The 23,739-nt window shown below is 43.8% G+C and overlaps 1 protein-coding gene across 13 annotated transcripts in view; it reads right to left on the reverse strand.

Annotated features, from left to right (window-relative positions):
* MGMT (O-6-methylguanine-DNA methyltransferase) overlaps positions 1-23,739 on the reverse strand; it is a 369,933-nt gene that overhangs the window by 242,689 nt on the left and 103,505 nt on the right. The window contains exon 5 of one of the 13 annotated variants that reach the window (XR_013636086.1): positions 19,078-19,167. The exons of the other annotated variants lie outside the window; for them this stretch is intronic. The gene's annotated coding sequence lies outside the window, so the exon portion shown is untranslated. The remainder of the gene's footprint in view (positions 1-19,077; positions 19,168-23,739) is intronic. 13 annotated transcript variants of the gene reach the window in all.

Consider the following 23,739-nt stretch of genomic DNA (forward strand, 5'->3'; position numbering starts at 1 on the left):
ATTAACTCACACAGTGTTTTAATATAATGTGCTGCAAAGAGCCGCAGGAGACACATTAAAGAGGCACTTATGGCTCCCAAGCCTCAGTCTGAGTCTCACTGGTATAGATAAAGTTTCCTGCATGCGAAATGGCAACCTGGGATTACAGTCCCTTTGTGGGTTTTGCTGGCAAGAGTTTCATGACTTCCTTGGAGACATACTCATTTCCTGATTCTGCAAAGCACTGAAAAACCTGCAAAGATGACAACATTCCAAACGGGAAGTGACTTATCTATTTGAATACAGATATTACGCATCACTTCCAGTCTCACCTATTAGTAAGTTTGCCTGACACTGACTATTCTAATACCCTATTTTCAGTTGCCTACAGAGTTGCCAAACCTTAAATGTTTGGGCTGACATTTTCCATTCCTAGCTGTTATGTGCGGTTGGTTTTTTTTTTGGGGGGGGACGGGGACGGGGGAAGGAGGGGTATGAAAATTTTCATGCACAATGGTTCAGCTGTTTCCAAGAATGAGGATATAAAAAGAATGTTTTAACCATGTGTGATACAGCATGGCCAGAGGGCAGCAGCAGAGTGTTAGAAGGGAGCTTTATTCCCTGTAGAGGGAAGAAAGTTTGCTATAGATTAATTAAAGCACCTGAAGCCAGTCACATGATAAAAACCCCCCACTTCAATCAGACAAAGGAGGAGTTGAAGCAGAGTGGATTGGTGTTGGAGCAGAGAGCAGTTGGAGGGAAGCAGAGGAGAGTTTGGAGAAGTGCTGCGGTGGGCTAAGAAGACCAAGACCCTAGGTAAAGGGACACCTGGTTTGTGCAGAGGGAGGGCAGGAAGCCCCACAAGCTGAAGGGCAGGAGAGGGAAGTAGCCCAGGGGAAGGAACCGCTAGTTCAAGTGGTTTACCGCTATCCCTAGGGCCCCTGGGCCAGGTCCCTCCCTCTCCACTCCCCTCCTCTAGGACACTAGTGGGGAAGCTGATACCCCAGTTCAGAAGCAAGAAACGGTGCCCTGAACCCCCGCCCCCTCCTCCCAAGAAGAGAAAGCGCAAGACCCATCATAGTAGTGCCAGCAATTTGCCACACGTTAAAAAATTCTGTTAACCATTTTTTAAAAAACCCTCTAAGTACCTCCATGCTTTAGAGCAGGGACTTGAAATTTGGCAAAAAATCTGCCCAACTTTAGCTAAGTTATGAGCCGTTGAAAACTGCAGTCTGCTCAAGCTCAGTGGAGACTTTACATTTCAGCACTAAAAATCTCTGACGATTCCATCATCACTAAGGTCTGGGCTGCTGTGAGGTCCAGCTCCAGACATGTGAACTGAGAGCAGGGAGGCTGTCTGTCCTCTGCTCTCAATGACTCCCTGCTGGGCCCAGGCAGCACGGAGGAGGAAGCTGTCTAATGCAAATGCAGAGGGCACAAGTGCAAGACCTGTAGGTGGATGGGGGGGGGGGGTGGAATATTTCCCTGTCCTGGGTAAAAAGCCTGGTGGAGGAGTGGAAGTTGGGATTGGAAGAACACAACTGAGACTGGCTGCACAAGTAGATGAGACTGGGAGCGGGACAGGGAAATGGGAGCCAGTGGGGCTGGTGGAATGGAGGGGAGACTGAAATCAGATGAAGAGTGGTGATAGACTGGGATTGGTTGGGAAGGGAGACTAGTATTGAGAACGGAGAACACGTGGAGCAGGGGAAGTGCAGGCTGAGAATTAGAATTGCAAAGATCCAAACAGCAATGCCTCTATCTTGCTCCTCATTATTTAGGAGACTTGTTTCACTAACCCTTAGCACCAGTTTCAAATAATGATAGAAATCTGTAAATGTAGAATTGTATCTCTCATTTCAGGATGTCCAAGAGGACTTCCTAAAGTGCATTGCCCCATGTGCTGCTGATGCCACGCAGAGTGCATGTTCTCTGGGCAGTTCCTGCTCACCCAAGCACTCAGGGAAAGCTGCCTATATCCTCAGAAAACTCTACCAATACACACACAGTTTACAGCATGGTAGAAATGGGTGACACAGCCTCTTACTAGTTACCAAATCAAGTTCTAAAGAGTTGAGTGTAATGTAACAGGGTCTTAAACTAGCAAGATCTGAGCATCACACAGAAAGCTATTAAACAGCAGTTACAATTGCTGTCTTTCAAACAATTTGATATGAAATTTTAGAACAAATTCCACACCACTAAAGTAACAGTAATAACAGTATAAAAAAGTAATGCTATGAAAACTATAAAAGTTGCCAATTCATTGTTCCCTACCTCCCCCATTTTTTAGGCAACATGACAGATTGTCCAGAAAACATTTTTAAATGCTAAAAAAAACCAAAAAAACCCGGTTACCTAACTTTTTGTAATTGTTGTTCTTCGAGATGTGTTGCTCGTGTCCATTCCATTCTAGGTGTGCATGTGCCCATGTGAACAGTCGTTGGAGACTTTTGTCTTAGTGGTATCCATAGGGTTGGCTGTATCGCCCTCTTGAGTATCATGCTCATTTTTGTATATTAGGCACCACCAACCCTACGCCCTCTCAGTTCCTTCTTGCTGGCAACTCTCACATAGGAGTAGGGCGGCAGGTAATGGAATGGACATGAGCAAAGCATCTCGAAGAACAATAGTTACAAAAGGGTAGGTAACCGTTTTTCTTCAAGTGCTTGCTCATGTCGATTCCATTCTAGGTGACTCACAAGTAGTATCCTCAGAAGTGGACTTGGAATTCACAATCTAGCAGCTTGCAGTACTGCTCTACCGAAGCCAGACCTGGGTTCCTAATCTGCTGGGTAAATGTGTAATGGGATGTGAACGTTTGGACGGATGACCAGGTGGCCACCCTACTGATGTCCTGGATAGGCACTTGGACCAGGAAAGCTGCCGAAGAGGCTTGCGCCCTGGTTGAGTGGGTGGTTACAATCGTCAGAGGTGGCACCTTTGCCTGATCATAGCAGCAGTGAATGCAGGTAGTGATCCAAGAAGAAATTCTTTGAACGGACACTGCATGATCTTTCATCCTGTTGGCCACCATGAAGAACAATAGCGTTGACTTGCGGAATGGCTTGGTCCTTTCAACGTAGAAGGCTAGTGCTCTCCTTATACTTACGGAATGCAACTATGCTCCTCCTCCGACTTATGTGGCTTTGGGGAAAAAACAGGCAAGTAAATGTTCTGACCTGTATGAAACTGCGAGACCATCTTGGACAGGAAAGCTGGGTGCAGCCACAGCTGGACCTTGTTTTTTTTAGAAGACCGTATAGGGCGGTTCCAAAGTAGCACTCTAATCTCAGAGACCCGACAGCCAGATGTTATTGCAACCAAGAACGTGACCTTTCAGGAAAGGAGAAGGAGAGAGCAGGAATCCAGAGGCCGGGGGTCGGGGGACAGTCCTGTTAGCTGCAACAGCACGAGATTCAGGTCCCACACATGCAGGTAGAGGCACTCGAGGACCCTGAGGAACCTGGCAGTCATGTCCTGGGTGAAAACGGACCTACCCTCGAGCGGCGGATGGAAAGCCAAAATAACGGCGAAGTGGATCTTGATAGATGAAAGGAACAGGCCTTAGAGATTGAGATGCAGAAGCTAGTTAAGGATCAACTGCAGCGAGGTCTGCTCGGGCTGAATGCCTTTATCCGAGGTCCAACAAGCGAACCGCTTCCATTTGGCCAGGTAGGTCGCTTCGGTGGAGGGTTTTCTGCTGTCAAACAGGGCCTGCTGGACAGTGGCTAAGTACTCCTGCTCCTCCGCATTTAACCATGCAGCAGCCAAGCCGTGAGGTGCAGCACCACCAAGTTCAGATGCAGAAGACTGCTGTGGTTTTGGGACAGCAGCTGTGTTCCCTGTAAGCTGCGTGGTTTGGTGGCCGCCCAGGAGAGAGTCAAAGGCTGTGCAATTGATTAGCAGAGCCAAGCACATCCAGCTGGCAGCGTGTGTTCAGGTGCCCGCCCCGTGCTGCTTTCCAGCCATGTTGCTCCTGCAACTGCTCTCAGGACCCTCCTGCTGGCTGTGCAAAGTGTGGGAGGTGGGGGGGGAAGAAGAGTGCTGATGTCAGGGTGTTGTCCCCCCCGCCCCCATCTCCACAGAGCAGGGTAGAGGGGACAGGGTTCAGGACTCGCAGCAGCTCTGAGGTCTGAACAAACCTTCAGGTGAGTGAGTGCCTTAAAGAGACAGCGCACTCCTCAGCAGCCAGCATACAAAATCTCTCTCTCTCTCTCTCACACACACCCCTTCCAACACTGTTGTTGTTCTTGGTACTTCCTGCAATGCACATATATTCTCTGTAATTTTATTCTTTCAAAGTGTGTTTTTTAGTTTTTTTGACTGGTCTATGCATTGCATAATTTTTATTTCTCTCTTACACTTAAATTTAATTCTGTGAGTAGTGAGTTCTAAAATGCCTAACTTTTCCTTATCCTTACTAGTAACTTTTAAAAATAATATTATATCTAGTTTTTTTGTTTCTACAGGTGGTGCACATCTGGCCATTACCTTGGTGCACGTAACAAAATTTATTCTGCATATGGATGGAAAAAATTAGAGGGAACATTGGACAGCAGGTCCAGCCTGAGTGGCAGCTGTAACAGAGCAGCCACCAAGAGGACCAACAGCATACCGAACCAGTGCTGGCGCGGCCAAGCCAGAGCTATGAGGATCACCTTCACCCTGTCCTGCTTGATTTTCATGAGGACTCTGTGAATTAGCGGCACTGGAGGGAAAAAGTACAACAGCGCTCCCGACCACGGGAGCAGAAAAGCGTTCAACTGGAAGCCTGTCAATCCCCCAAATCAAGCAAAAAACGTGGCATTTCCTGTTCTGCCTGGACTCAAACAGGTCCACCTGGGTTGTTCCCAATTCTGGAAGATGAAGCTGACCATTTCTGGATGAAGGGACCACTCGAGAAGGTCCTGCTGAGCCAATATGCCAAAGCGTTCCTGGCCCTGGGGAGGTGTGCGGCTACAAAATGGATGCCGTCTTGAACACAGAAGTTCTGGAGCCTGAGGGCTTCCTGGCAAAGGGCAGACGACCTGTATTGTCTGTCAGGACTTGGACCGCCCTGCTTTTTATGTGAGGTAGGAAGGCTTGGCAGGCCAGGTGAACTGCTCTGAGCTCCCTGATGTTGATGTGTAGGGAGCAATTGTGACTTGACCAATGACCTTGAGTACTGAGATCTCCCAGGTGGGCTCCCCACCCCAGGTCCGAGGCATCAGAGATAAGGGTCACCGATGGGGATGGAGCCGCGAAGGGAACCCCCTCCAATACCGATGCATGACTCTACCACCATTTGAGTGACAACAGTACATGGTCCGGGACCGTGACCACACAGTCCACGCTGTGTCTGTTGGGGATGTAGACCAATGCCAGCCACTCCTGCAGGGGCCTGAGGCGGAGCCGCGTGTGCCAGACCACATAAGTACAGACTGCCATGTGGCCAACAAACGCAGGCACGTGTGAGCAGTGGTGAGAGTGTGGGCTTGCATACACAAGATCAGGTCCGCCATGGCTTGGAACTGAGCTTTGGGGAGCAAGGCTCTGGCCTGAGTAGGGTCGAGGATCACTCCAGTGAACTCTATGCATTGCACTAGAATTAAGGTAGATTTTTTCTCGTTTATTAACAGCCCCAGCTTGCTACAGGTGGAGCAAACCCGATCAAGATGCCGCCGCACCTGATCCTGGGACTAGCCCTTTATTGGCCAGTCGTCAAAGTATGGATACATTTGCACACCTCGACACCTCAGGTAAGCGGTCACTGACTCTATGCACTTTGTAAACACTCTCAGGACTGATGAGAGACCGAAGGGAAGTGCTGTAAATTTAAAATAGCGGTGGCCCAACACAGAACAAAGGAAACACCTGTGCCATGGGAAAAAGGAAATATGCGTCCTTCAAGTTGAGGGCGGCATACCAGTCTCCTGGGTCCAGGGCAGGAATAATGGAGGCCAGAGAGACATGGGAGACTTTAAGACCGTGGAGCTGTGCATCGGTCAGCTCTGAAAAGAACTCTGCTCCCTCAAATGGGAGGACCTGAAGGGTAATCTGCATTTCCTGGGACAGCCCAGAGGATTGTAACCAGGAGCTGCACCTCATGACCACTGCAGAGGCAACTACCCTGGTCGCCGAGTCCATAGAGTCCCAAGCCATCTGGAGGGCACCTCTCGTCACCGCTTTGTTCGCGTCTACCAAGGCGGCAAACTCCTGGGCTCAGTCCTGTGACAGATCTTCCTTAAACTTGTTGATGGAATCTCACGAGTTGAAGTTGTTCCTGCCTAGTAGGGCCTGATGGTTAGATACCTGAAACTGCAGGCTGGCTGTTGAATACACTTTTCTGTCAAATAAGTCCAGCCTCTTGGCTTCTTTATTTTTTGGTGTGCCACTTGCCTGGCCCTTCCTCTCTGTTTTGTTGATGACAGACATGACCAGATGCTCAAACCCCTTTGTGGGGACATAATATTTATTTTCCACATTCCTGAAGGTAGGTGGAATGGAACAGGGTGTCTGCCACAGAGACTTGACAATTTTAAGGACTCCTGGGTGCGCAACCTGGGCCAGAGCGGAGGAGGGTATGACATTAAAGTGGTCATTATACTCCTCTGCTAGCTCCTTGACCTCCAACTTCAGGTTGGCAGCCACCCTTTTGAGTAGGGCCTGATGCTCCTTGAAATCATCGGGGGGGTGGAGGGGGGAAGGGCTGCTCTTTTGCGAGGGGTCCACCACCGTTTCGTCCGGAGATGACTGCACAACAAGGGGAAGGGCAGCTTCCCCATTCTCATCTGGGGACAGCTCCTTGGGCATCAGGGCCCGCTCTGCCGCCCCCACATCTGATTTGGCACTGTGCTCTAACGTGGGTGCTGGCTGTGCTGAGCCGCTTGTCCTCTGCATCCTGGGAGAAACAGTGGGAGTACAGAACCAGCATAACAGGTACTCCCCATGCATTCCAGTACTGCCACGAGTGGGCCATTTCCCCTGCCTCCACGCTGCTGCCGCAGGATCTGCACTGGTCTCACGTGATGGTGTTGATTCACATTTTATAGGTGAGGGGCTGAACTCCCCTTCAGGCTTGGACCATTGCCTTTCTGGTGACAAGGGTGGAGCCATACACACCTGAGTCTGCTGACTGATCCTTGTCAGCAACCGGTAAGGAGAAGACGAGGACCGGTGTGCTTGCTCGAAGAGGGGTACTGGGAAGCCAGAGATCAGTGCTATGACCGCGAACGATCCCACACCGGGGAGTGATCGACACCTGGGAGACTGCATAGGCAATAGTGATATCTGCTTGAGGGCCCTCTTTATGGAGGCTGCGCTTTGTCCTCCCTCAGAGCCTTCTCGATCGGACTCCATGCCCAGCACCTTGGCGTCAGGGCACAGCACACCACTGGTACCGGAAGCCACATGGCATCATTCCCCCTCCCTGGTTTCTAAGAAACGGTTAAAGTTGACGGGCCTATTGGCACTGCAGAAGAAGGGCACTTTGGGAAAAGGACCTGTATCAGGCCACTTGCCTGCCCCGGAGCTACTTGGAGCTACCGCTGTGGTCAGACCCCCTAGCCCAGCCAGGGACCTGCCTCCGATTCCGGTGAGCGGCAGGGGGTCCTGGCCCCTAGTGGGGTCATCTGTGCCCGAAGCAGGCCCAGCAGCCAAAAAGCAAGTAGGTTGGCCAGCACTGCAGACGCCAAGCCAGACTATAGACCCAGCTAAGGCCCCGGCATTTATGGGTAAGCCGGTTATGGGACTGCCCCATAAAGCAGCGAAGCGTCCCCCGGCCCCGGACTGTAGCCGCTGGTCCCCATCACCGTGGCTTTGGACACCGGCACCGTAACCTTGATCCTGTGTTAGAAGACACAGGTCCCCGATGCCAAGGTCTCCGCCTGCAAGGCATGGGACACCTGAGTCATGGCGCCAATCCCCCAAACTTCCGCAAACAGCTCTCATGGAGGGTCAATAATGGGCAGTGGCCAGCTGCACGATAAGCATGGCTTAAAGCCTAGGGAATGGGGCATGCCCTGCTCCGAGATGAAGTCCTAGCTGGGACTCTAACTCCTAAACTACTACTCTAACACTTAACTTAAAGGTATAAGTAAGTAACTATCAACTAACAACAAAGAAGACAGAAGAATGGACTGTAAGAACTGCTAATGTTCTTCTGATGTAAGACAAGGTGCTCCAATCAACTGTCAGAGGCGGTAAGAAGGAATTGAGAGGGCATAGGATCGGCAGCACCCAATATACCAATGATGACTGTGCATATGCCTACAGCCAACCCTACGATGACTGTGCACGTGGGTGCGTGCATACCTAGAATGGAATTGACATGAGCAAGCACTCAAAGAAGAACCCCTAAATATTAAGGAGCCTCAGTACTTTCAGCTGCATTTGTTGACATTTGGGCATTCTTTTGTTGCTAAAATCTTGTGCAACATTTTGAAATTTGTCCCTCACATGGCTCAAATGTGAAAAGCAACAAAAGAGGTGTGTGGGAGGAAGAGGCAGGCAATAATTTAGGTTATAAGCATCTAGATCCTTAGCTAAGCATTAGACTACAAAATTACCTAGTGTCTTTGCAATAATCATCTCTGGTCTCTATACAGAGCCAGGAAAGACTGAAACTGTTATTGACCTGGAAGAAGAAACAGAGAATTCAGCATTCAGTAATAAAAAGCAATTTATAAGAAAATAAAAGTTTAATGTGTAATATGACATATTTCTGTCAATGATTACACAAGTGTCCCCTTCATTTCCTCTTATTAAAATAATTATGACAACCTATGTCAGTCTTTTTTTCAAGCCTGGCATTTTCACAGGGTGACCATCCTTTTAAGAATAAGGTTAAATAATAATAGAAACATATTTCTTATATGCAGAAGTCATCTGATATTAAGCTTATTCGCTTTCAGAAACAACAGCAGTGAGGAGTTTGTGCACTGAGTGTAAGTGAAATGATTTAACTTCTTATTTTAACAAGAGGGTAATTAGAGCTCTCTGCTAAGTTGACATACATGCAACAAAACCAGGTCAAGCCAAAGTATACTGACAAGCTTCTCTGTGTTACGTAACTCAACCAGAACTAGGTTTGTTTCTAGTTTTCCAACTTTGCTGTCAATTGCTAACTATAAAACTGCAAATCAGATGTAGTCCAGTGTGAAATTTTCCCACAGCTGTCAAATAATAAACTTGCAAAGCTCTGAAAAGAGAATTTAGTTCACTAACCACAATATACATTCAATTTTACTTCCTGCATGACCAGCACATCTATGTGAGCTGCTTGTGCAAAACCTTTAGGGAGTTAATAGGACACGTTTAAGAACACAGTGTTAATCCAGTTATCCTCTATGCTGCTAATTATCCATATAGGCAGTTACAGTGGTGACACAAGTTAATTATCATCCTGTAGCAGGAGTTATAATACCGTAAGTCCATTTCCTCACTGTAATGCATGACACTAACACTGCATGATGTCATGGCTAAACAGAAATTATCTGGTGTCAGCACTGTATATTCCACTGATTTTCACTGCTGTTCTCCCCAGTCTTATTCACTTTCATTATTTATGAGACTTGTCTCACTAACCCTCAGCAACAGATCCAAATAATGATAGGAATCTGTCAGTGTAGAATTGTATTGCTCAAAACAATAACCACAGTTCCTGGAAATGTCAATATGTCAATTGAGGGTAGCACAGCTCTCAATAAACCAACATTTCATAAAAACAAAAGAAAAATCTGAAAAAAAAATATTCATGCACAGAGAAAAGAAATGTAATTCCACTAAGTTCCTCTATAGCAACGTGGACAGTGAAGTTCATTATTCCTGCCAGTAGGTGGAGACAAAAACAATCATGCTCACATTACTTCCAAAGATCTTTCTACAGAAATTCAATCTTCAGTTATTTAATATTCATATAGCGCCACTGCTGTAATGTAAAGAGGTGGCAAATAAGATCCTTTATAAAAGGACAGAAACAAAATCTGTTTTGATTAATTTTATTAGGATGATTTTGCTACCTCTTTTGGGACACTGCTTACCCAAGGGACAGCAGGACAAGTGGACTTCGCGAACCAGCTGAGCGGCGGCGAACCAGCTGAGCAGCGGGGGACAGCAGAGCAGCTCACAGCAGGAGTTTGCCTGGGACTGGTAAGTATCCGAGTGTGTGTGTGTTTGCTTGCTGAGGAAGTATCCGAGCGTGTGTTTGCTGGGAGGGCAGTGTGAGAGCCTGAGTGAGTGTCTGATTGGCTGCTAGCCTGCAGGGGGCAGGCATTAGGGTGTCCATTTATTTGTGTCAGGGAAGCCTGGCTGTTTAAAAATAGCCAGAGCTTCGCGAACCAGCTGAGCAGCGGGGGACAGCAGAGCAGCTCACAGCAGGAGTTTGCCTGGGAGTTCGCCTGGAGTGAGCCCAGTGAGGCTTACGTCTTGCAAACTGCTCTGACGAAGCTCATAGTAGGAAGGTGATATGGAAGGGGGGGGTTCAGCTGTTGTGACCTGCAGTGGATGTGCCATGTTTGTCTTTCTTCCACAGGACAGAAGCGACTTTGTCTGTACAAAGTGCAAGCTGGTCTCCATATTGGAAGAGAAGATTGAAGGTCTGGAGCAACAGATAACAACCCTGCGTTGCATACGAGAAACTGAGGATTTTCTGGACAAAACTCAGGATATGCTTCTAGGGGCACAAAGCTCTAAAGATATAGAGCAGGTTGCACAGAGGAGCCAAGAGGCCAGTGAAGAAGCTTGGCAACATGTGACCTCCAGAAGAGGTAAGCGGAATGTCCGGGTTCCAGTAACACAGACACAGGTAACTAACCGCTTTCATGTTCTCTCCACAGGTACCGTTGCAGAGAGTGGACCAGATGATATGTCTGGAGCGAGAAAGCAGAAGGAGACTCCGCTGGTTGGAAGGCATGAGATGCGATGTCCTGAGGTTGGGGGTTCCACGACCACCACTCCCAAGAGGAGAAGGCGGGTGGTGGTGGTCGGGGACTCTCTCCTCCGGGGGACTGAGTCATCTATCTGCCGCCCTGACCGGGAAAACCGAGAAGTCTGCTGCTTGCCAGGGGCTAGGATTCGCGATGTGACGGAGAGACTGCCGAGACTCATCAAGCCCTCGGATCGCTACCCCTTCCTGCTTCTCCACGTGGGCACCAATGACACTGCCAAGAATGACTTTGAGCGGATCACTGCGGACTACGTGGCTCTGGGAAGAAGGATAAAGGAGTTGGAGGCGCAAGTGGTGTTCTCGTCCATCCTTCCCGTGGAAGGAAAAGGCCTGGGTAGGGACCGTCGAATCGTCGAAGTCAACGAATGGCTACGCAGGTGGTGTCGGAGAGAAGGCTTTGGATTCTTTGACCATGGGATGGTGTTCCATGAAGGAGGAGTGCTAGGCAGAGACGGGCTCCATCTTACGAAGAGAGGGAAGAGCATCTTTGCCAGCAGGCTGGCTAACCTAGTGAGGAGGGCTTTAAACTAGGTTCACCGGGCGAAGGAGACCAAAGCCCTGAGGTAAGTGGGAAAGCGGGATACCGGGAGGAAGCACAGGCAGGAATGTCTGTGAGGGGAGGGCTCCTGCCTCATACTGGGAATGAGGGGCGATCAACAGGTTATCTCAAGTGCTTATATACGAATGCACAAAGCCTTGGAAACAACGAGGGAGAACTGGAGGTCCTGGTGATGTCAAGGAACTATGACGTGATTGGAATAACAGAGACTTGGTGGGATAACTCACATGACTGGAGTACTGTCATGGATGGTTATAAACTGTTCAGGAAGGACAGGCAGGGCAGAAAAGGTGGGGGAGTAGCACTGTATGTAAGGGAGCAGTATGACTGCTCAGAGCTCCGGTACGAAACTGTAGAAAAACCTGAGTGTCTCTGGATTAAGTTTAGAAGTGTGTGCAATAGACCACCGGACCAGGGGGACGAGGTAGATGAGGCTTTCTTCCGGCAGCTCACGGAAGCTACTAGATCGCATGCCCTGATTCTCATGGGTGACTTTAATTTTCCTGATATCTGCTGGGAGAGCAATACAGCAGTGCATAGACAATCCAGGAAGTTTTTGGAAAGCGTAGGGGACAATTTCCTGGCGCAAGTGCTAGAGGAGCCAAGTAGGGGGGGCGCTTTTCTTGACCTGCTGCTCACAAACTGGGTAGAATTAGTGGGGGAAGCAAAAGTGGATGGGAATCTGGGAGGCAGTGACCATGAGTTGGTTGAGTTCAGGATCCTGACGCAGGGAAGAAAGGTAAGCAGCAGGATACGGACCCTGGACTTCAGGAAAGCAGACTTCGACTCCCTCAGGGAATGGATGGCCAGGATCCCCTGGGGGACTAACATGAAGGGGAAAGGAGTCCAGGAGAGCTGGCTGTATTTCAAGGAATCCCTGTTGAGGTTACAGGGACAAACCATCCCAATGAGTCGAAAGAATAGTAAATATGGCAGGCGACCAGCTTGGCTTAATGGTGAAATCCTAGCGGATCTTAAACATAAAAAAGAAGCTTACAAGAAGTGGAAGGTTGGACATATGACCAGGGAAGAGTATAAAAATATTGCTTGGGCATGTAGGAATGATATCAGGAGGGCCAAATCGCACCTGGAGCTGCAGCTAGCAAGAGATGTCAAGAGTAACAAGAAGGGTTTCTTCAGGTATGTTGGCAACAAGAAGAAAGCCAAGGAAAGTGTGGGCCCCTTACTGAATGAGGGAGGCAACCTAGTGACAGAGGATGTGGAAAAAGCTAATGTACTCAATGCTTTTTTTGCCTCTGTCTTCACTAACAAGGTCAGCTCCCAGACTGCTGCGCTGGGCATCACAAAATGGGGAAGAGATGGCCAGCCCTCTGTGGAGATAGAGGTGGTTAGGGACTATTTAGAAAAGCTGGACGTGCACAAGTCCATGGGGCCGGACGAGTTGCATCCGAGAGTGCTGAAGGAATTGGCGGCTGTGATTGCAGAGCCATTGGCCATTATCTTTGAAAACTCGTGGCGAACGGGGGAAGTCCCGGATGACTGGAAAAAGGCTAATGTAGTGCCAATCTTTAAAAAAGGGAAGAAGGAGGATCCTGGGAACTACAGGCCAGTCAGCCTCGCCTCAGTCCCTGGAAAAATCATGGAGCAGGTCCTCAAAGAATCAATCCTGAAGCACTTGTATGAGAGGAAAGTGATCAGGAACAGCCAGCATGGATTCACCAAGGGAAGGTCATGCCTGACTAATCTTATAGCCTTTTATGATGAGATTACTGGTTCTGTGGATGAAGGGAAAGCAGTGGATGTATTGTTTCTTGACTTTAGCAAAGCTTTTGACACGGTCTCCCACCGTATTCTTGTCAGCAAGTTAAGGAAGTATGGGCTGGATGAATGCACTATAAGGTGGGTAGAAAGCTGGCTAGATTGTCGGGCTCAACGGGTAGTGATCAATGGCTCCATGTGTAGTTGGCAGCCGGTGTCAAGTGGAGTGCCCCAGGGGTCGGTCCTGGGGCCGGTTTTGTACAATATCTTCATAAATGATCTGGAAGACGGTGTAGATTGCACTCTCAGCAAATTTGTGGATGATACTAAACTGGGAGGAGTGGTAGATACGCTGGAGGAGAGGGATAGGATACAGAAGGACCTAGACAAATTGGTGGATTGGGCCAAAAGAAATCTGATGAGGTTCAATAAGGATAAGTGCAGGGTCCTGCACTTAGGATGGAAGAATCCAATGCACCGCTACAGACTAGGGGCCGAATGGCTAGGCAGCAGTTCTGCGGAAAAGGACCTAGGGGTGACAGTGGACGAGAAGCTGGATATGAGTCAGCAGTGTGCCCTTGTTGCCAAGAAGGCCAATGGCATTTTGGGATGTATAAGTAGGGGCATAAGAGCAGATCGAGAGACGTGATCGTTCCCCTCTATTCAACATTGGTGAGGCCTCATCTGGAGTACTGTGTCCAGTTTTGGGCCCCACACTACAAGAAGGATGTGGATAAATTGGAGAGAGTCCAGCGAAGGGCAACAAAAATGATTAGGGGTCTAGAACACATGATTTATGAGGAGAGGCTGAGGGAGCTGGGATTGTTTAGTCTGCAGAAGAGAAGAATGAGGGGGGGATTTGATAGCTGCTTTCAACTACCTGAAAGGGGGTTCCAAAGAGGATGGCTCTAGACTGTTCTCAATGGTAGCAGATGACAGAACGAGGAGTAATGGTCTCAAGTTGCAGTGGGGAAGGTTTAGATTGGATATTAGGAAAATCTTTTTCACTATGAGGGTGGCGAAACACTGAAATGCGTTACCTAGGGAGGTGGTAGAATCTCCTTCCTTAGAGGTTTTTAAGGTCAGGCTTTACAAAGCCCTGGCTGGGATGATTTAACTGGGAATTGGTCCTGCTTCGAGCAGGGGGTTGGACTAGATGACCTTCTGGGGTCCCTTCCAACCCTGATATTCTATGATTCTATGACTAGAAGGAGCAAGCCTCACCATTGTAGCTCCTGCTGCCCTCATTTTCTCATGGGAGCCTGAGATATATCATGAAACTGGCGTCTTCATTGTCCTGATTGTGAAAGATGTCCTGACTGGACAGAGCCACAGAGGGAACGAGATGGTATCATCAACTCTATTGGCTCCAGCTAAAGTCTGAACTACATTTAGGATATGAGCCTTAGGTTTCAGCTGCACCCGGATCCTCAAGTGTCATTTTTAATCTTCCCACCTCCTCTCTCCTCTTTTCTATCTACGTCTTCCTGCTTTCTAATAAGAGTTTGGCTTAGCTGGCCAAGACGGATCCACCTTTAGCAACACAGTTGTAGGCTTGTGACCAGAGGGAAGCTAAAAGCAATGCCTTAAACAGCTTGATACTGGTAAAAGTTAGCCAGGTCTCTGAGTGCATGATAAGACCACATGCTGGGCAGGTGTTTTTTCCGGCAGTGAGACTGAACATAAAAGTCAGCACCAGAGACAGAAGCTGCATTTTCTTTCTTTGCTATTCTTTTCATTCCCCTTTTCTGTGACTTTGTTCTGTCTTAAAGGAAGCAGGATCAGACCTTAGCAACAGTAGCTCAAGACATCTCCACTAACTTTTTCTCTTTTTCCCCAACAAAAACAGGTAATACCATCATTAATACCATCTAAAAAGACTTTCAAGAACCTATACAACTAAAAGGAAAGGAAATAAGAGAAAGTATTGAAGTGAGACAAGTTTCAAATGCTTTAACTATTTCCCTTTTCCTATGTCTTTAATAAAAGGTAAGAAAATAATATAATGATGTTTTTACAAAAGAAGTAAGCCACAATACACCAAATTACTGACTTAAATATTGCAAGGGTAAACATGGGTTTTATTAACATTTCTCCCTTGTTGGTCTCACACACCCCCTTAGTAAAACAACATCCCTCTCTGTAATCCCTTTGATGTGATCACACCTGGAATATTATATTAATTTCTCAGCATCACAATACCATAAAGATACTATACTAATAACTGGAGTTCAGAGAAGAACAACAACAAATGAACAAGAGACTGAAAGGCTTACTTAGAGGTACATTTAAAAAAAGCTACTCAATAATTTATATTTAATTTATATATATGAATATAGAAGAAATACAACTGCCTACAAACATTTGAAGGATGTAAATCCCAAGAATTGGGAAGTATTATTTGGGAGGTGAAAAGTGATGCACCTAGGAATAATGGGATGAAGTTCCAAAAAGGAATATTTTGGATGAATATAAAAAAATCCTCCAAACTCTGAGATTTGGAAAGCTGTGACAGTCTCCCAAGAGAAACAGCATAATGCCTACTGCTTAGGACATTTAAAAACTAGACTGGCTAGAACAAGTGCTGCTTTTCACTTCCAGGACTAATAGGTCTCTTTCCATCTCTAACTTCTATGATCCTTTAATCAGAAGATAAGTAAATGATTGATCAGTAACAGTCCTCACTAAAGGGGACAATAGGGAAATACCTACTCCAGGTCTGTTCTTTCCAGGTAGTGTAGGTGAGGAACTGTCAGTGATAAAGGTATCAGAAAGATTAATGAACTTGAAAAATTAAATTGCAATAAGTCACACACACAAAAAAGAAGATGATGAGATCTCAGAGATCTGAAGTAACCAAAACTTGAAAAAGTTGAGATATCAAAAATGTGTGACTATTTATTAAAAACCACCAGTGTGAAGACTTGAAAGTGCTTAATGTTGTACTCTTCTTTAAAACAGGAACTAAGGGTAACGTTGAGAAATATAGTTCATTGGGCTTTATCCCAAACAATAATAGAAAAAATAGTTGAGAAAATCATTAAAGACATAAAGGTACCTACATGAGTCTGATAGAACAACCACAGGTATTTTAAATCCTGCCTTTCTTACTTGTTCACACTAACACACACACATTTGGGTAATTCATCAGCCATAATTTTTGTTTTCTCCCCACAGCCAGAGGTCCAAATCAGAGTAGAAGGGCTAGGTTAGGTACTCCCCCCATCAGGTTCAGAACTATTATGGAGCCACTCACTCCACAGCAGTTACTGAAGTAGCCTCCATGGGACCTTTTGTAGCCCTTCTGCAGTGTAGCGGTCCATGTTTTGACAGCAAATAAGGTCTCTGGATTTTTTTGTCCTCCTTTTCTACATTTCTATATACATAATATGACTGGAAGTGTTTTTTATTTGTTTCTAAGAACTTTTTCATTTTACCATGAACTCTGAATCCCTGGCTGGATAAATCATCTATTTAAAATAAAACTATGTCTACTAATTCAGATACCTCTTTTTGGAGGTAAAATTTTTCATTAAAATGAAAACTGTACTAACTATATCAGGGACTTTCTTTACACTATGGAATAGCGTTTTAAATGCGTCAAACAAGTCTTTTGCACTTCGGATTGGGCGAGAGCGAAGCAGAAGGTGGACTGGAGACTCAGAACAGATTTACAGATAAATATATTTGCAGCAGTTTCACTAAACTGCAGAGGCTATGTTACTTATAACAACACAAACATCAACCCCCCAGAATGAACACAAATAGAGTTAAAGTTTGCTCTCATGTGCTAATTGTAGTATTTTACATATGTATGTGTAGAGAACATTTATTGTTTAAACATCATTTTTATATACTTATCAATCCTAAATTCACTTATTGTAAGACAATCATAACTTAATTAAAGCCACTGAGAGGTCAATAATGTTTATATGTAAGATAAGTCGCATGAGGTCATGTAGGGTACAATCAATTAAAATGCACAGTAAATTGTTAAATGGAAAATCTGAACAAGCAGCCTGTTATCAACCAAAGGTTTTCATATGTGTTAAAAGGTTCATTTATGTATTTTTGTTATTTATGTGAACAGAAGTAATAGTTATATCAGATATTCATAGGTGACTTAGATGATTGATACCAATTTCTCTTCATAATATGACCAGCAAATAAAAAACACTGCAGTTGTAATATAAAGAAATAACATGTGACAAGGTTTCCTAAAACATTTCTATTTTGGACCTCACAAGCTAAATTGCTTTTGCTGGCCCTTTCCACCTCTCAGCATGGTTGACAGACAAATTGATCGAAACATTGGAAAATAATATGCTTGCAAAATTTCTCTGGGTGAGTTTTCAGTCTTTTGAATTTTTCATACAAGAACAAAATGAAAGATTGCCTCCTTGATTTTTCCTCCATTATGCGTCCCGATCTTATGTACTACAGGAACATACAATACTTCAAACAGCAGCAATGCATTGTAAACAAAATGTATAACATTTTTCATAGAACACCCAAGCTGTGTGAAGTTAAAAGACTGGGTAGCAGGCATCGTTGCCCTGCAGATTATGTTGTTCAATTATAATGAATTCATACATTTGAAGTTGCCTTAGGGCCTCTCATTAGACTTAGGGGTGTTTATTACAGGAAATATTGCTTGTATCATTTAAGCAGCAAGAAGGCTAGATGATTTGATTAGAAATGTTGACAGTTGAGGTGCGTAAAAAATGTGTCATTCACCCGCATTTTTCCAACTTTAATATTAGGATCCTTCATTTTTAATGAATTCTTTAACCCTTTCTGCTTCAAAGACATGTACATCAATATGAAACTCTCCACAGTGTTTATGACATATTCTGCTATTAGTGCTGCACATTCTTCACTTTGAACTGGTATTCTGAAGTTAACCAATAGTACTTCCCTGACAGGTAGAACAAAATATAAATGCTACATGTCAATCATAATTTTTATATATTACACACACACACACACACACAATATCAAAGCAGCTCCATACTATCATCTAACTATTGTAAGTGGTTCTACTTTCTGTAGTTTAGATACCATCGACCCTCAGGCTCTTATACAATTTTTAAATTAACTTCTATTACATTATAGCAAAGGGAGAATCCTCATACATTTAAATTTACACCTCATGAAAATTCTTATTAACTAAATTATTTTCTCTGTACTGGCAGGTCAAGAATCAATGAATAGTCAATCTCTTTTGGCCCAAATTAAACAAATCATAAAAGATGGTATAAGTTTTCAGCATTGCAAATTAAATTTAAGAGGTAACATCAGCCAGATTAAAAAAAAGCACCAGAACTCAGACTGAAGAAAAATTATTCTCACTGCAGTATTTTTGTTTTACTTAGCTGGCTGCACCAGTTTTGTTTGTTTGTTTAGTAAGTTCACTACAACATTTCAACAAATAAAGACACGTTGTATAGCTTCCTAGAGGTAACATATAGCAGATTTAATTTACATACAATCTGAGAACGGATCTGTAAATATGATATACATGATATCTGATGCTGTGGTGGAAAAAAGTCAGATTAAACAGTAACCTGTCTGGATGTTGTCTGCACTAGATCCACAGACACTTTGTTAAAATATTTTAGCTATTTACTCTATCTATAAAAAAACTAGTTTTAAATATTATCAGTGTTCTGATAGCATTTAATGAAAGGAAAATTCAAAGTTAGGACTGATAGCCTTTAACTCACATGGCTGTTTAACAACAAGAAGACATAATCATGAATTAATAATTGAGTGTCAGTGTTAATTTTCTTTTTTCTTACTGGTCTCAGTCCACCACATTATTATTTAAAGCACAATTTACTTTTGCTAAAAATAGGATATAAAATAATGCAATAAAATGTGTATAATTTACCAAGACGACAGATAGACATATCACCCTTCCTTGTCACTTGCTTACTGTTGTGTGCATACTTTGTTTTTTTCCTGTGTCATACTTAGTCACCTACATAAAAGAAAATTCAGATGAGCCAAATTGGTCTGTTGTTTAAAAGACAAACTGGCCTTACATGTAAATAGGTAGCTCAATTAAAAAAAAAATCATATTACTGGGAGATACTCCTGAGGAAATAATGGCACTTCTACATTTCTTAACTTCCAACCTCATCAGAAACGGGGGGGGGGGGGGGGGAAGATGTGATCTAGTGGATTCATATGTTTCCATTTTCATTCTGCCTTTTTTTTTTTTGCTACTGAGCTATGTTTCTATGGGAATATATCTTTCCTAAACCATACTATATTTGTGTGGGAGCGGTGGGTTTTGTGGACAAATGACCATATAAAAATAACATCTCTATGGAAGCAATCTTGGTTGCAATTGGTGGATATATATTTACTAAATGTTTTTACGTTTACCATTTTGACTGTAACACATGCTGAATGTGACATATAATCACAATCGCAGAGAAATTTCTCAGATTACGGTCAGTAGCCACTTCTCCAAATATTAGCTGTATCGCCCTTTCTGCAAAGTACCACAAAACAATTGCAACACACTTAATGAACCAACTGACAACCAAATTTCATTCTGCTCCCGTAAGTCACTTTCCCCGCTACACAAAAGACCGGAAACCTAGTTTTAACTCGTTTTTGCATTTCTGAAATTTACAGTACATTAAACTATTCTTTGATGATTACCATAAAATAAAATTATTCCAAAAATTAGACTTTGTATGTAAGTTTCAGTCTGGTACAAGTTTGGCATGTTACTATACAAGTCGCAGAAAAAAGGGAATTGAATTAAAGCCCTAACATGACCTTAACTATTTTGGAACAAATAAAGGCTTAGGACTAAGTTCATAGTTTTGTGTTTGTAGAGTATATCTGAAGTATTTAGTAGACACATAATAACTGATTCAGTTTTTTCCTCTAAATCCCAATGATCCTTCATGACTTTACTGAATGAGCTATCCCAACAAACAGGAATACCTAGAAGAAGGAAGAAGCACAAATGTACATGACATGTTAGCTTTGTTCTGAGCTAGAATCTTCCCCATCCTGTCATGACAATACCAAAATGGCAGACCTGGCATGATTTGAAATTTTCAGCATACTTTTACAATAATCATCTCAAATGTAGTTAGTAACAAATTCACCATCATACCCAACCCCACAAATGCTTGTAAAGTTTGTCATGTTCAAAATTAGCTACATTTTTAAAACAGATGCTTTTTATATAGAATCAATAATATTTAGATTTAAACTAAATCTTTAACAGTTTGAAAGCACTTAATCTACATTTAAAGATGATTGCCTCTGTGTAAAGTTAATTCAGCACTTAATAGTTCAGTTTTTTAACTGGAAAGCTGCTTTCTATCTTAGACTATCTATAGAACTAACAGTAGCATTCTTAAGTTAGGAGTGACAAATACTAGAAAACCTCTACAATTTGGCTTCCATATCTCTGAATTGGTATTTCAGTGACAGATGTTTGTTGCGGCAAAAACCTCTGTCAGAACAAAATTAGGTGATCTATCATTTTAAGATATGGTCTTCATATACTGTTTACTCGAAGATATCACTTGCCTCAAGCCAATTTTGACCAAGAACATTTTGTGATATGGAAGTGATTTGTATATCATCATTTTTGTGATAAATGTAGCTCTTGAACACAAAATAACCTACCATTCCACAGTATTACAGTTAAAACTCCTACACCAGTAAATCTGTACTACTGCTTTTATTACTACAAAGATACTGTATCTAGACTTCAATGTATTTTTCTTTTTTATTTGCTGAATGAGGTTGCGCATTTGCCTGGTTTTAGACCTGACGACTTGTTTTTTACACCATGGTCTGGTCCAGGCTCAGAAATGTTTCTCTAGCTTCGAGGGACCCTATTGGAATGTGAACAGTGCTCCCCACAAATGTACAACATCTCCCCTCCCCATCTCTACAATGTACATACATTTTGCTTTTCAATGCCTCTGACTGGGGCAAAGGGCAACTACAAAGCACTACAACCACATACATAAGAACAGTTACCCTGTGTCAGACCAAAGGTTCATCTAGAACCAGTGTCCTGTCTTCTGGCAGTGGCCAATGTCAGGTGCTTACCAAACTTTATCTGGTCACTGTACCCCTTCCCTAAGGATTACCTGCACTGGACATCCACCACACAATTACATAAGTTACGGCAGTGTAGCCTAACTCCCTTCCCTATTCACCATAATAGAGCTCCCCTGAACCCGCTGTGGGGAAGCCAGGAAAAAAACCCCATTCCACCTAGGCCAATCTGGTGGTGAGGCAAAAATTCCTTTCCAAGCCCTTAAAAACCAGAGGCTAGCGCAATACCCACAGCAGGTCCTGATCAAACCTGGTATTTTGCCACCTCCAAAGGGGTGAGAAGGTGGATGCTGCTCTGCTTGGTCTGGGGAAAAGAGACTTCTCCTGCTGGGCTTCCCCCTTTTTAACTCCCCAGCCCTTCTAGTCCTGGGGGATAAGTCAGCATTGCCATGTTGACCCACTCTACTTTTTGCAGAGTGGCAACTGCTGAGCCTCTCTCTCACCCCAAGCCCATAAAGCGCTATACCCCTTCCCCCAGCAAGTTGGACAAAGCCCCCTCACCCCCGTTTAGGGTGCAGTCATTGAATAAACAGAACTAAAAGCTGGTTCCTGCCCCAAGGAGACAGTGCAGTTTATATCTAGGTCACCAGTTCATATATGGCCCAGTACAGTAATGATAAAACATTACAGGCCACAAAACAGTTGTCTGTATGAAGTCACTTGATGCTGAGAATCCAATTCCTAAAAGGGCATATCCTCAAGCTATAACATACACTGTCACAGGAGCATAACTGCATGAAAACTTGGTTTTCCTCACTAACCTAGGAGTTGGTCCCTCCTGGTGTTTAACTAAGGCTAGATATACAGCATACAATAAGCCAGGCTTCAAAAATTCCTTTGCTTTCAGATCTGCAAGATGAAAGATACCCACAGAGCCCAGCTTAGTGTTACCTCCTGCTGACCTCCTCCTACTCTCCACATCTGCAAGGGAAGGGCTAGGTGTCCCTCCCATCCCTTCTACATTAGAGAGACTGTCCTTACTCTTTATCCTTTCAGGGATTAAGCATTTACCCTTGCAAAGTAACATGTACGATTTACCTTCCTCATTGGCAGGTACTGAATACTGCTCCCCACTGCCTGCCCTGCTAGTTAACAGAGAAAAGATGGTATCCCATTAAAGAGAGTTGCAGTCAGTCTCAGCCAGCAGGCAACCTAGAAGGGAGAAGGGGCAAGCAGGGAAAAAGTGCTTCATCTCAATAAGGATGTAAAAAGTCCAGTGAGAATTTCAGGGAAACTACAGAAGAGGAGGATCCTTTAGGAAGAAGAGTTTGGCAGGGAGCAATCTGGAAAAAGGGAAGCAGGCAGAGAAATGGATCTACTTTTGTTCAGTTTTGTTATCATTTTGTTTAAACATTCCTTCTAGAACTGCAGTGAGATACGCTGCCCTTGGTCATCCTATTCCTGTTCTGTAAATAAAATATTTTGTCGCCTTCAACGGTGGCTTTAGCACCTTTCATCAGCAAGCAATATGATATCTGAATTAACCATAACTAGGAATTGTACTTCACTGTAAACTTTTTGATTTTTTATTCTTGGAGTTAGCAAAAGATGTGTTTATGTAACATATTGGGAATGAGAGTAGCTTGTGGTTAACACAAAGCCTAAATAAACTCAGGGCAAGGTGCTTAACTGGACTGGATTTTCTTTAATATTCAGAATTAAGAAAAAAACATAAAACTTTACTCTTTTGTGCAATTCAATCTTAATGATTTTGTATTACTCCTGCTTGATATATACAAATCCTTCCCTTTAACATCCACATAAACGCACTGATAGCATAATATAAGTTTTTCATAATTTAAATGAAGAAGTCACAAGTGTATCCATATAAATTAGAGATGAATGCTGTGCAAGTGATGGCAAACTATAATCCTAAATATCAAGTCACAAGCTAACACAGTATAGGAAGTATATACACATGCTATTTCCATAGAGAAAGGGAGGCTTAAATTTCATTTTATGGGAAATTGTAGAATTTTAACCATGAACTGTAATTTTTTTTAAAAAATAAGACTTGCTCTAGCAGTAGACAATTTTATTTTTTCATGCCATTCCATGACACTATGCAACACCACCATTTGGCCTACAGCAACACAACCCATCAAAAGAATATTAAGAAATATGCATGATAAACTGTTAACAGGTTCCATCTGTTTTTAAATTTTGTCAAAAGGCCCGTATTATACAGCTCATTACAAATATTACTAACTCTTAGACAATGACTCTGTAAAGTGTATAATGTGGCTAATGAAGTAGAAAGTTTAAACAAATCATTTATAAGTTTTCTGTACAGTCTTTTTAATGGAGGGAGTTTATAATCATAAACAAATGTAATCACTTATGTTAAGCAATCCATGGACCTAGTCAATGTAGCACAAACAGCCATTATGCAAAAATTATGACATTAAGGAAAAAAAATAACTATTGCAGACTTTGCAATTTGCTGTGCTCA

The sequence above is a fragment of the Lepidochelys kempii genome, chromosome 7 (assembly GCF_965140285.1).
Source record: "Lepidochelys kempii isolate rLepKem1 chromosome 7, rLepKem1.hap1, whole genome shotgun sequence".
Lineage (NCBI taxonomy): Eukaryota > Metazoa > Chordata > Testudines > Cheloniidae > Lepidochelys > Lepidochelys kempii.